Below are 15,386 nucleotides of genomic sequence, written 5' to 3'. Positions count from 1 at the left end.
AATATTATTTATAATTTGGGCTAGAGAAGGAACACAATACAGCTATTAAAAATGATGTTATAGCAGAAGATTTTCATGACATGAAAAAAGGGTTAATGATATGTTGCATAAGGAGAAAAGGCAGACCACCAAACAGCAGGCACCATTTGATCTCATTTTTAAGAAATTGTGTAAACCAGAGTTGATTAACTAGACAGTTAGACAGCAGATAGATGGCTGACTAGTTTGCTATACGTAGCTGGATATTTAGATACATAGAGTTATCAAGATAGATAGCTACAGCTAGATTTTTTTTTTAATATTATGGTTACCTCCATATAGTAGGATTTCAGGTGACTTTTTTCTTCTTTGTATTTTTCTGTATGTTTCCAATTTTCTCTTTTTCCACTTGTAATAGGAAGAAGAACATGTCGATTTTTTTATGTGGTTCTACAGCATAAACCAAAGAAGGTGTCTCAGGCTCTTACAAAAGTAATATTTCTACCTAAAGTTCAGAGACAAGGGCAGGGATTACAGTGCTGGGGCAGACAGAAGCCAAGAATAATGGTTCATATTCCCCACAGGCCAGTCTCAGAAAAGATTAGTCCTTCCTCACAAACCCAGGAAGAAAATTCTCTAGACTCCAGATCTCTTCTCATTGCAGGAATCCAGACAATTCTCTCTTGTGCTAAAATATTGGCTTTTCTTTTGCTGGTGTTCCTCATAGACCACGCCCCACTCTGGTACTAATGTACCTTCTTGTCTGATGAACCAGGTGATTTGGTTAACACTGTTTATTTGCTGATTACATAAAGATGACTTTGTTAAAAAGATAAAAGGTATCTCTCATAGGTGCAAGACTGAGAACAGCCACAGGCAGATTTTGCTCAAACACCTGTTTCATTCTTCTGGGTCTCCATAGACTGGCTCTCTCTGATTCTCTACCCCACCTTAGAAGATGGCCCCAAATTCACAGCCTCAGGATCAATCCCATCAACTAGCTGGAGAAAAGCCAATTGGCTCAATTTGGCTTAGGCATCCATCCTTGTTGTCACAGCTAGGCCAGCATGTGGGTTCCAGGATGTACCCATGCAACCACCCTGTGACCTTGCAGATGGAGGGTGTGGTTCCCAGAGACAGGGGAGATGCTCAAAGCTGAGCAGACCCTCTGAAGAGGTATCCTCTGCTAGTCCACTCTGCCATCTTTCCTGGCTGCAAGACCACTTATCTGCAGTTAGGATCCCAAAAGCTAGCATCCAGCAGCAGTCTTGTCAGTCAATTCAACGAGAAGGGCAGGACCAACCTTGCCTCTCTCTTCTTTTCTATCTTCCTCAGCACAGCACATCGGAGAGTTTGAATACTTATTGTCAGATTGCCTGAGAGAAGTGTCAGCCTTCAACACAAGCTAATAAAGTGGTATAAACACCCTAAGACTAGCTTCCAAGTGATGAAGCCAAACAAACATTCTGCTCCAGAAACAGAACCAAGGAGAGCGGTGGGTTTTAAATTGTGGGTTAGTGAGATTTCTAAGTAGAACTCAATTTATTGTGTGTGTGTGGGCATTTTCTCCTCATTGGCCAAAGTAAAGAGATGAGAGACTAGAAATCACCTCTATTTTAACAGCACACAGTTCTCCATGCTGGAAGCCTATTAAAAAGATATTTCCGTCCATAAAATAAAGGAGCAATGTTTGCATAGGAATGCAAACAGAATGGAATTTAGATCCCATCTCCTCAGGCCTACTGATACTGAGCTCAGATACATTAAGAGAATGCCATTTGGGATCTTGTTTTAATTGGATTTTCTAATCTTCCATATATTCTAATGAGCTTGGGGGGAAAAATCTTCAGTGTTTAGAATATAGCCTCTATCAAGATGATCCAAGAGCTTTCTTCTCTTTGGGTTATTCTGGTTTGGGGAGTAATGGTGAAGAGGGATTTAGTGTGACTTTCCATCACCTTCAGGAATTTCCCAGCCATCAGCCTTCAGGAGGTACCTGTCCAAGCCTTTCGTTTCAGTCTCTGGAGAGCCATGTGTTATGAAAGACAGACCCAAAGGCCTTCAGTAAACATCTTTCTCAGAGAGCTCACTACAGTTCAATATGTTGTACCTGATGATGATTTAACAAGGATCTACAACTCCAATAGTGGCCAGAGGTTGTAGACCAGAAAGGCAGAGGGCTCTGCTGACCAGTAGCCACTCAACAAAGGGCACGTTACCACAGGGATCTCTGACCCTCCATCCAGACCAGATGGACAGGAATGCCCAGCTCCTTAGCAATACTGTCTAGGAAAACAAATGTAAACACAACATTGACCACCTCTGACCATCGGTATTAGTTTGTTATGGCTGCCATAAAAAGTACCACAGACTCAGTGGCTTAACCAACAGAAATTTATTTTCTCACAGTTCTAGGGGCTGAAGTATGAGATCAAGGTGTTAGCAGGGTTGCTTTCTTCTGAGGCCTCTCTCATTTGCTTGTAGATGGTTATCTTCCTCCTGCGTCTTCACATGGTCTCCCCTCTGTACATGTCTGTGTCCAAATTTCCTCTTCTTCTGAGGACATGAGTCATATTGGATTAGGACCTGTCCTAATCACCTCATTTTCATGTAATCACTTCTTTAAAGACCCTATTCCAAATACAGTCACATTCTGAGGTAATGGGCATTAGGACTTCAACATACTAATTTGAGCCCATCACACCATCCAAAGGAAAAAGATGGAGTGTGCATACTTCCTCCAAACCTCTCTGACCCCATTGGGGAGTCAGACCAGCACGGTTCTTACATGTAAAAGCTCCAGACAGATAGCCTGGATCCTAATACTGCACATCTGGACACAAGCTGTGAGACTCCTCTCTGGGCCACAGTTTCTCAGATGCAAAATGGGGGTGGTTGTAATAGTACGTAAGTCCTATGACATAGGATTGCCATAATAATTAAATGAGTTCACACATATAATGGGCTTAGAACAGCACCTGGCACAAAGTAAATGCTTAGTAAATATTAGTGAGTATTATTATTAATTGAGCCACTGGGCATCCCAGCTAATTACTGGCCTAGCCTGGGTGGGGATCTGTTGGATGCACTCAAAGCATCATTGAAGGTGCCCCCCAAGGGACCCTAACTGAGGATACTCTTGAACCCATGAGTCTGACCACAACCTGTCAGCCATAAATTTGGGAATAAATATCCATCCACCTCCCAGAAGCCTCAGCCAGTTCACTTTTTTAACTTAGGCTCCCGAGTACTTAAGGCTTTTGCTAGTATTGAATGAATTTGCATCTACTTGCAAGTCAGGTTGCACAGGTTGAATTGGCAGGCAATGAATTTTTCCCTTTGTTTTTCTTGTTCTCACTGAAGACTACAAAGAAAGGCGCAAACTAATCCTTGGAAGATAAAAGTCTTCAAGTGATTCTTCTTTTCGAGCCTATTTAGTCTTGCCTAAAGCTAATCAGCTTGCTTGTCAAAGCAGACCCTAAATCTGTGGAAATACCCGACAAGGAGGAATATATAAAGACAAACACCATTTTGCTCTGATGTGCTGGGTGTTTGTCATTTGAGGGTGCTGCATCTCCAGCTTTACAGGAACTACACCAGAGTCAACGGAATCCTTCACTTCTGTCACAGAAGTGGAGTGCCCTCCCTGACATCAATAGACATTTTTTTTAGGACCTATTATGTGCATATCACTGCCCAGAGGTGGAGAATGAAGAAAATGTAGTGATGAATAAGCAAGTCCCTCAAGGGGGCTGAGAGTATAGTGGGACAGACCTCCCCTACATCTTTATAAGAAGATGTGATAAATGCTGGAAGAATTATAACCACACTGCCAGGGAACTCTGAGAAGGCAATGCTGGTGACTGGTGATGAGGGAAGGCTGTATTTGGGGTGGGCCCTTTGAAGGATGAGTAGACAGATAGCAATGTGGAGATAAGACCTTCACAACGGAGCAAACAGGGTAAGTCAAAGGGGCAGAGGCACGAAAATTCCTGAGGGGATGAAGTAACATCATTGGGGCAGTGAGGGAAGGGTGAGAAAGGAGCCTGAAACCCACAAACACCGCCCATTTGGAACTCGTTCACTTTTAGGAACAGGCATCACCGGGCATGAACACAGAGACCAAGCTCACCTGCCTTCCGCATTTAATACCGGTCCCCATCCTCATTCCCATTTGCTGCTTGTGTTCCTAGTCTCCACCCGTACACTGGCTGTTGAAAAGCCTCCTAGAACATTTCTATCACTGCAGAAAGTTCTACTGGACAATGCTGTATGAGAGAATATTATTCAAGACAGCTAGAGCCTTTTGGACAGGTTTGGAACAAAGCAATTCATAATCATTGCTAAGGGAAGTTAAAAATCAGAAGCATGACAGTCATTTAATGTCCGATTATTTTTGCCTTTGCCAACCCGAGGGAGGACCTGATTTAGACCATGCTGTTAACATCTTCAGTCTCAAATACTTCTTCAGGGTTTCAGGTAGCCTTCGGTAACTTAACCATTATTTAGAACCTAGCCATCTCTGTGCTATTGATCCCATTTTTGTGTTGTGTATGAGGACAAGCCCATATGTATGTTCCATCTCAAAAAAAGAGTTTTTAGTTCCTTAAATGCAAGGATTTATTCTTATAAGTTTTTATATCCCTAGTGCCAAGCCCAGTGCTTTGTACATAGAATATGCTCAGAAAACACCTGTTGGTGAATAGTGGCATACAAGGCTCTCTATGACCTAGACCTGCTTTCCTTTCGAGCCTCATCACTCCCACTCCCAGACCTGCTCTTTACAGTTCAGTTCTTCTGAGCTCCAGGCAGTTCCCCCAAATGCTCCAGGTTTTATACACTCCCAGGCCTTTGTACACATGCATCCCATCACCCTTCACCTTGGTCTGGCCAGCCCTTGCTCATCCTTCAGGAATCAGCCTCCACTCCCCGTTCCTCACCTTGCGTGACCTCCAGGCCCCGTTAGCTGCCCCTTCCAGAAGTTCCCTCAGCATGCCCTTCTGTAGCGCCCATCACTCGATGTGTGATTGCCAGTTAGCTGTCTGTGTCCTCTGCTACATCATGAGCTCTGTGAGGGCTGGAACTACAGCTTGTGTGTGGTTGTATGCCCAGAACTGAGGATAATGTCTGGCACAGAAAAATCACACAAATATTCATGATAAAATAATTGAAAATTTTTTCAGAGTTTTATTGATCTTCAGTGACAAGTTAATTTTAACTATTTTATCTATTACTTTTTATAAAATTTTACTTCTTTTGTGGCATTTCATAAATATTTCAACAACCATTTATATTCTTTCAAATAGGGAAAAAAGGGTGCTATCTTGAAGTGTTATGCTAACATGCTTAATGAGAAAAGGGATGTCAGCCTCTATGTCAGACCCTTGAGATATCTTAAAAGGTTGTTTTTCCACTCCAGCCCAGATGGTCACAGTGACCCTAAAGACAGCCTGTGCAACACCTGTGCCTAAAAGCACAGCTCCTAATAGCTCAACATTGTTGCAGGGTGATGCTTTCTTCCAAGGAAGCAATGAAAGACAGCATGGGCAAACTGTGGAGCAGGCTTGCTATTCTCCTCAATTTGGTGACATCTATTTGGTACCTATCTGTGCCCAGCATTGTGACGGGCAGCAAGGATACAGTGAAAACTAAGACAACACACAGCTGCTGATCTCCAGGAACTCACCTGCTCGTGTGGTGAAGCTGGCAAACAAACAGCAGTGCAACAATGTCAAAGAAACACACGTAACTCAGGTGTGGGAAAAGTTAACTTTAAGTTGTTGGGAGGGAGAAGGATGGTGAATTACAACAAGCTTCTAAAGGTGGGGAGAAAGATATTTCAGGGAGAGGAGACAGCATGTGCAAAGATTTTAGATATGAATGTGGTAGTATTAAATGGCATATTAAGCAGATGCATGTCATTTCTAAACGGCCCCCAAATCCCATTAAAATGAGAAAATTACATAGCATGAGAACAAGAAGGGTACCACCAGCACATCAGGAATTTTGAGAATTTTGTGAATGTATGCACCCACCCTTAACTGTGGGCCTTCAGATGCTAGAACTGGGGATGCAAAAATTATATTAAAAATTATTTAGGGGCTGGCCCCCGGGTGTAGTGGTTAAGTCCAGCATGCTCCGCTTTGGTGGAGCAGGTTTGTGGGACTGGATCCCCAATTTGGATCTGTACCACTTGTCAAGCCATGCTGTGACAGTGACCCACACACAAAATAGAGGAAGACTGGAACAGATCTTAGCTCAGGGCTGATCTTCCTCAAGAAAAAACAGAGGAAGACTGGCAATAGATGTTAGCTCAGGGCAAATCATCCTCAGCAAAAAAAAAAAGAAAAGAAAAGAAAAGAGGCAAATGTTGGCAACTCATCACAAAAAGCTAATAAAGAAATTTTTTTTTTTTTTTTTTTTTTGAGGAAGATCAGCCCTGAGCTAACATCTGTTGCCAATCCTCCTCTTTTTGCTGAGGAAGGCTGGCCCTGGGCTAACATCCGTGCCCATCTTCCTCCACTTTATATGTGGGATGCCTGCCACAGCATGGCTTTGCCAAGCGGTGCCATGACCACATCCAGGATCCGAACTGGAGAACCCTGGGCTGTCGAAGCGGAACGTGCGAACTTAACCACTGTGCCACCAGGCCAGCCCCAAAGAAATATTTAAAATTTGCTCGGCAAAACTTAATACCTAATTATATTTGACTTTTATCAATATTAAAAATTATTTTACATCTCCAGAATATTCTGCAAAACTAAAAAGGAAAGAAAACTGGCTCAGAACCACTGGAGAATAAAAGCAAACTAACCCAGAAGCTGGAAAGTTTTTAACTAAAGGGATTAACAAAAACCTAGGTCATGGGACATTCTCTGGAATTGAATTATCAGCCTCCTCTATGGGAAGAGGTGGCTCTGCAAGACCTTTCCTGTAGCCTTCCTTGCCCCAAGCTTCCTCTGCAGACATAATCATTCTCAGTTTCCACAAACCTTTTCAAAGAACTAGAGAGCTATTCCTGCCAGATAGAGGCACACGGTATCACTTCAACAGACCAGTCATAATAAGGCTTTTTGAATTACTCACTAGGCTGTGGGTGGGTTAAGAACTGATAGTCTGAGTTCCTAGACTTTCTAATGGGAGACAGCCAACTGCAAATACTTGATTCCTCTTTCAAGTGGCTGATCCTCTCTGGTTTCCTTTGGGTCTCTCCCATTTCCATTCTGGGTAGCAAGCTCTGCTGGCAGGCATGGTAATTAGGTGTGATTTAAGTGCTGCATAATTTGTACAATGCTATAAAATGCCAATGCAAAATCAAGGGAGTTTGGTCAAGAGGAAAATTTATTTTGGAAAAGAGGAGAGGGGGAGCAGGTGGCACTAGGCCATCTGCTTCAGAAGGGATAATTAGGATTCTGGTTTTGCTGAGAACATTTTTAGAAAAAGCATTTGCAAGGGTTGCTGAAAAGTAGCATCAATTCTGAGAAGGAAGTAGGAAGAGAGAGCAAAGGCTGGGCAGGCTGAGCTCTCCAGATTAAACCAATGCGAAGTTAACCCTGAAAATGAAAACTTCCCAAAAAGACTCAGCCAGGAGGAAATCCTGCAAGTTTAAAGTAGCCACCAAAGTGGAAAGGATGACCTCAGCTCTGATATATTGTCTCTTTTATCCATTGCTATTATCCAACATCTTTCAACTCCTGGAAGCAGAGCAGAGTTAGAAGAGTCACGGACCAAGAAGTTTTAAAAATATGAGGATTTTCTTCCTTCTCAGTCTCTGGCCTCTGGTTATGTGGCCATTTGTGCCTCTACACCATCAAGACAAAGGGTTTGGGCATATAATTCCTTAGCTGTAAATATCCAGGGAGAAAGAGATAAGCTCTTAAAAGTCTCAATGAAAGAAGAAAGGGAGGGAGGAAAGGAGGAAGGAAGGAAGCAAAGGGAAAGAGAGAGGAATAGAACAGAAAAAAAGTGCAAAGAAGAGTATTTTGTTGGGCTGTAACTTTTAGAAGGTATTGATTTATGAACAAACATCATGAATTTAGGTCAGTAAAGATGGGAGAAGGTTTCTATAAAATTACCAGTTCAAAGGTATTTGTGCTATGTGATTTTTTTTTTAATGATTTTTATTTTTTTCCTTTTTCTCCCCAAAGCCCCCCAGTACATAGTTGTATATTCTTCGTTGTGGATCCCTCTAGTTGTGGCATGTGGGACGCTGCCTCAGCGTGGTTTGATGAGCAGTGCCATGTCCGCGCCCAGGATTCGAACCAACGAAACACTGGGCCGCCTGCAGCGGAGCGCGCGAACTTAACCACTCGGCCACGGGGCCAGCCCCTGTGCTGGGTGATTTTTAATAAATATTGCAAACTTAGAATTTAATGCTTCAGTTTTAGTAGTTTCTGTAATATGAACTAAATCAGTTGATGTATTGCAATATTTGCCGGCATCTGTTATAATCACTGTAATTACCTTCATCTGTCAGTTAAAGGACAATTTCTACTTCATGCCATTATCCTTACACTGAAATAGTACAACACAAATTAGAAATTATATATTGACAAATTAGCATTCCCTACCAGAATTTGGGTTTCTCATGTGAAAACTTAAGTGATAGAGTCCAAGTTTGATTAGAAGAGTTTAAACTTAACCTATAATGTGGCATGAAATGAAGTTTAATGGGTAATATTGAGTAGAGAAAAACCTCATGAATTCAGACTTTATTAATGTGGACTTTGCCATGCTCATATTTGCTATATCCATAAAAACATGTTTCCTAGCAATATGTTGTTATAAATTCAATCATACCAAGAAGCAGCTTCCTAATGCTATATTTAAGGGCCTTAAGGGTTTTAAAAGCATGAACTTAAATATGTTTTATATGCTACCGTAGATTATACCCTGTCACAAGAGGCCTGCTTGAAAATAATATTAGATCTACTCCCATCTAATACATCTGGAAAAATATACCATACTAAAAGGTAATGTCTTTTCTCCTTTCCCTACTTGAAAATACTCATATTCAAACGTTATAGAGAAAGGGTTAATTGAAAGAAAAAAATATAGTAGTATCTTCATGTACATAATAAACATATAGTCTGCTTTTTTACATCCTAAGACAGAGTCTCAAGCCAGCCCTGATGGCCTAGTGGTTAAAGTTCGGCACTCACCACTTCAGCGGCCCAGGGTTTGCATCCCGGTCGGGGAACCACACCACCCGTCTGTCAGTTGCCATGCTGTGGAGGTGGCTCACGTGGAAGAACTAGAACGACTTATAACTAGGATATACAACGATGTACTGTGGCTTTGGGGAGGGGGGAAAAAAAAGAGTCTTGCCAAATCTCATTACTTCTACTTGTCCTTTAGTGTATATTTTTTTAGAAAGGGGGTAAATGGGAAAGCTCTCTTTTCTCCCTAACTTGGAATTCTTTGTGTCACTGGTTGGCTTGAAATCTACTTTTGTCGAGTGCCTGATCTACTGATGTCTGGATAATTGCATAAATGTTCTTTTAATCCCCTTAACTTGAAGCAGAAATGCCTCTCATCTCTTCCCAGTGCTTCCTTATCCTACTCCTCTCTTAAGGAGTCTCCTAAGTCTCCCTATGACCCTTTATATACAAAAGCAGTCAGTGTGTGCACTTCTCCAGAGAACTACTGCACAAATTGTAGTGAACCCTCCTTAAATCACCCTGGTTTATGCAACATAAATAATTCCAAGTCAAAGATTTTAAAAGATTTCCAAAGATTTTAAATCTTAGCATCAGAAAGGATAGCATCCAATTCAAAAATTTCAACTTATAGCTAAGGAAAATGAGTCCTAAGAAGGTGAAGTGACTTGCTCAAGGCCACGTATCTCTTCTTGATAGTATTATTAAGAAATGCGGAAATTCACTATGCAAAATTATGTCTATCAGCCTACTAATTCTTTTCATATTAGAAAATAATAAAATAGCATTAATTTTCTTTTCTAGTTTAGGCTTCACATTAACTCATACGAGCTTTCTCCTTGATTCCTCTGTGAACCCACAAGCTTTTATTCTATGAATGGTAAAGTTTTCTTAAGAAGGGAAATTCTCAACCTATTTTCCCACATTTTGGCCTTGGCCCATAGTATGGAACAAACGTTTTATACTCATCCTCTGGCCCCCTCTCCACTTACTTCCTAGCCCTCTCCACAGGAGAAGGGGTTGTCTCTCTGATTGATCAGAGCCTGATGTTCATTAGGCCACATTTTGCCAGATGGTTGTGTTACTGGGCCTTAAACAGGAATAGCACTACTCTTTGTTTTTTTACTTCCAGCACCATAAACAGTAGGCTCAGCTCACTGCGTTTTGAACTCCCTAGTGCCCATCAGTTAGAAAGTAAGAGCCTTATTTGCCACCTGTGGAAATGCTCATCCATCTCCTCTCCTCTCCCACTGGGCAGCCTGACTTAGGCTGCTAACCTGGCCTTGAGCCAAACAGCATAAACCCACGTTGGGCTACACACTGACAGTAAATATGCCCCTTGTTAATGTCTAGCTTCTTTTCTCCTGGCGTTAACAGGTGTGCTTTTGATTAGCCTGTCCTTGACTCATAATTCAAAGATCCCCTCTTCAGGTTGGGAATGGGAGGAGAGAATAAGCAAAGATTCAGAGGGAAAGAAGTAGAAGATGGCGTTTCAGCTCACGTTTACGGCATGTGGCCTGCCCAACTTATTTCTACCAGAGAAGCCCCACATGGGAGAAGGGGGGACAGGAGGAAGAGTGGCTGGTTATTGGTTCTTTACCAAGCCATATTACTGCTAGTAACACTGGCAATGTGTTTCCCATGTGGTCCTTGTTCCTTTTACGTGTAGATTCGCAGGAAGGAACCCCAAAGAGAAGATGAGTGGGTGGGAGGGTTCAAGGACCAACTCTTACTCCAAACCCACCAAATACCTAACTCCATATCATCATAGAATAAAAAAGATCCGGGTCATCTTCCAGTGACAAATCTACCTCAGCTCCTGAAAGAAGGCCATCTATAAGATGGCCTCCCTTCCCCAAGATCTCTGCTCATTGTTTCCTGAAGCCATTTAAGAAAACATGGAGACAAATGCCTGTGTTCCCATTTGGTTCATTCCTGATCATTTCCTCTGACAGAAACACTCCAGTGGCTTGGACTCGTTGGTCAGTTTACCAGAAGGAAAAAAACTACCTGATCATGCCTGCCTCAGGCAAGACTTCTTCCAGAGGGAAAGAGAAGAACCACTTGAGGTGAGACCACATTGAGAAGTTGACCTGGATAACCCCTAAGGTCCTACCACCAAAAATCAATCTTCTAGTTCTAATTCAGTCTGCGCCTAATTTAATCGAAATGTATATATGTAAGTAATGATATTTTTTTAGACAGAGAAATAGAAACAGAAGTGATGTTTATAAACATCAAAATATGGAATCCTTGGCAGATGCACCAATGGAGCAAGGCCACCAGTAGCTCTTGGCTCTACTGAAAACCACAGTCTTCAAAGTAAGGAATAGAGTTGGTTAACATGCTCTTAAGTGCAGTAGAGTGAAGTGGAAAGAGCACCAGACTGTCAGGAAACCCAGGTGCTAGTCTTGCTGAACTTTTGACTAGCCATGAGACCTGGGGCCAGCACAACTTCTCTGAACATGTTATATGTGCTTCATCTGCAAAATGAAGGAATGAATAACATGACTGCTGGGTCCCTTCCAGCCCTAGGACTCCATGTTGTTAATAAAATGCCCCCTCATTAGAGATAATGAGAAGATACTGCCTGTTTTTTAACCATGAAATATACACCTAGAAGTGGCACGATTTACCCTCAATTTTTGAAAGAAGCAAACACAATAAAAATAGTTTGTCAGAAAAGATTGAAATTCAATCCATTAAAATAATTGCTTCCTGTATTCTAAATTCAAAATAGATTGTTTCAGTCCATTATGAGTGATTTCAAGAAATCTTACATTAACAACAATTTGGCCCTTTTCCTGAAAAATCCTGGTGCTCATATCTTTGTTCTGTAAGAGCAATTAACATTCCTCTCAGTGGTAACATGAGCAGCAACTTGGGACCATAAGTAACCAAGGAGTCCATTTTCATTTCTAAGAATACGAAAGATGGAAACCCAGGGGTTTGGGCAGAAGCTGGAAAATAGCAGAGATGTTGATTGTGTTTTTAAAATTCCAATTTCATTTCCAAGTGCAGAATGTGCCCAGAAGCAAGACTCAACGCAGCAACCTACAGCAAATGTCCATAATTACTTCTTTTCCAGGCTCCTTCAAACATTAGCAATCTGGAGACTTGGTCCATAAAACTGGCCAGAAATCACTCCAAATCATTTTCTAATCATTTACTTGAAAAGCAGGCGTAAGTTACACCGTGATATGACTCCCCTAAATAATTATTCAACAGAGTGAAGCTCTGACCTCTGAAATCCTCTAGGACCAATGAGATTTCAGAGGCAGCAATGAAGCTAAAATTTTGTTTCCCTTGAGATCTAAATGGCAAGGTTCTCTCTGCTTCCCTTATTTTATACACCAACATGGAGTACTTATTGCCTTCTAAGCTCTGGGGCAGTCCAAACATAAAACAGTCTGACTTATTGCCTCCGCTATTACGAACATATTTGCCAGACTATGTGTCCCAATTTGTAGACTGAAAAATTGGATATCCTGAGGACTAGACCTACCATAATTTGTCCTCTGTGCATTCACATGCTCTTCCTTGCTCTCACTCCTTTTATCCAGGCTGGTACCCATCAAATAGCCGTGGCATTTCTTCAAATAAAATTTACAATGCCCAATACCTCAGTTTGGTTTTTGTCAAAAGATTCCTACAAATACTAATCAATAACACTCAAAAAAATAAAAGAATGTATTTTGTCTCCAGGAGTCTCTCTGAAATGTCTATTACTGGAATAGAAGTAAACATTTCATGGAGAGTTAAAGAAATGCCCTGTCTAGCATTGTCAAACATTGCAGTATGGGGAGAGAGGGAGAAGGCTCGGACACAGGGATACAAGATGAAGAAGGGAAAAAGAGATCAGAGTGATGCAATTTATCTTGGAGAGAAGGAACTTTTTAAGATCCTTTTACATTTTCATAAAACATTATCTTAGGAACAAGATCACCAATGGGGGAGATAATCCAGCCACAGTTTACAAGGATGTACTTGGCAGAAGCCAAGCAAGAAATTCCCCTTAAGGGAAGCCAGTGCTCTCCTCAGGCAGACAGGGTGTGCTGGACACCTGCAGCAAGACATCCGAGAGATGCTCATTCCATCATCTTCCTGCCACTAGCTCCTCTTCAGAGGCTAAAGAGGCAGTTCTGCAGCTGCTACTTTCCCAACCCAAACTCCGTGCAAACAGTCCCTTGCCCTATAGTAGGCTGGGCCATTTCACCTATGATGTAGAGGAAGCCACCTGCTTTAGGACTTCCCTCCTTCCCCCCACCAAACCTGAGCAAGAGCTCAGTGCAGGCAGGAAGTAATTATTGGAAGGACAGATGCGCTCTCCCCGGACGCACCGACGCAACATTTTCACACTGTTGAACAGCAATAAGCAACAAGAATAACAGAGACAAAGAGATGAATTCTCTTTCTATAAATAAACATAGAAATCTGTTCCTAGACTCTAAACTCACAAAGGTGCAATAGACACACCAGGTTCCCCTTTATTCACCAAGAAAACCTTGGCATCACATAAAGACTATTTAGTGCTTGAACAGAAGACAACTTCAAAGCTCTTTTAAATGTAAGTTAATGTTAACACTGGAACAATTCAGGAACGTGTACTCTAGTCCACGGCATGGAAGAAGAGGAACTTTCTAGCCCTTTCTAGTTTTCATAAAAACATTTTCAGATCCACCCTATCAGTACCTTATTTTAAAATGTCATACAGAGTCCTCTTGTGTGCCAATCTGGCCTGCTTACATCTGGTATATCCAACTCTGTCTTTAGTTTTAAATCTGACCCTAAAACATCTTATGGTTTTGGTAAAGCCACAATTGTCAAGTGGTTTATCTTGATAATGGACAAAACCACCCGAGGATGGAGTTGGTCAAGTGAGTGCCACGGAGACACGATCCTGACCAACATCAACTTGGTCTTACCAGTTATGCTAGATCCACAAAGCCTTTGGTAGCCCCATCCACGGGTTTTTCTTCTTTCTTCTTCCTTTTTTTTTGCATTTTATTTTTAAAGTTGTTTAGGCACAGACACACATCTATAATTAAATGCACAAGTGTATCATATCAGCCACGTTGGGGTTTTTGTCTTCTTTTGCAACCCTGCTCCTCTTCTTCCTTAGGGCTCCACCTACATCATGGCCTCTTTCCCCAAACAGGAATCTCCTGGTAACAACCTCACATATGGTGTTTGTTTTACAAAAATGGGATTATATTTTAAACTCTTTTCTACATCTTGCTTTTCTGACAAATCACGTCATGGAAATCTCTTCAAGTTGGGCAATGGAATTATAGATTTATTTTGCTTTGCTTTTGCTTTTACCTTTTTAATCCCTGCATAAGATATCATGGTATGGATGAAATACAATAATTGATGAAACCACTCCTCTCCCAATAAACATTCACCTTGTTTTCCATGCCGTAAATCTGCATTAGTCAGAGTTTTCCAAAGAAACAGAACCAATAGGATGTACAGAGAAAGAGAAAGAGATTTATTATAGGGAATTGGCTTATGCAATTATGGAGACTAAGAAATCCTAACATCTGCAGTCAGCAAACTGGAGACCCAGGAGAGCCAATGATGTAGTTCCAGTTCAAGTCTGAAGGCCTGAAAATTAGGAGAGCTTTTGGGGTAGCTCCAGTCCAAAAGCCAGCAGAGTCGAGACCCAAGAAAAGCTGATGTTTCAGTTGAGTCTGAAGGCAGGAAAAGACCAATGTCCCAGTTCAAGGCATTCAGGCAGGAGGAATTCCCTCCTACTCAGTCTTTTTGTTCTATTCAGGCCTTCAACTGATTGGATGAGGCCCACGCACATTGGGGAGAGCAATCTGCTTACTCAGTCTACTGATTCAAATGCTAATCTCATCCAGAAACATCTCCATGGACACACCTAGAATACTATTGGATCAAATATCTGGGCACCCCACAGTCCAGTTAAGGTGACACATAAAATTAACCATCACAATATCTTTACAAACTAGTGGTTTGGATTTTTTATAGGATAAGGTCCCAGCACTGGGATAAATGAACAGAAAGACATATGTAATATTAATGGTTTAGACAGTTGGCTTTTCACAGACTATAAATTTTACATTTTTCCAGCATTATATAAGAGGACTCTTTTCTCCATATCCCACCAGCAATGGCCGTTATTATTCTTTTAAATTTTGGCTATTTTATATCTCACTGTTACTTAAAATTGGATTTCCTGAACACCAGTACCTTTTAATATGTTCTCATAAAGTTTTGGCC

This window comes from Equus quagga, chromosome 14 (genome assembly GCF_021613505.1).
Source record: "Equus quagga isolate Etosha38 chromosome 14, UCLA_HA_Equagga_1.0, whole genome shotgun sequence".
NCBI lineage: Eukaryota > Metazoa > Chordata > Mammalia > Perissodactyla > Equidae > Equus > Equus quagga.
This window is presented reverse-complemented; position numbering follows the sequence as displayed.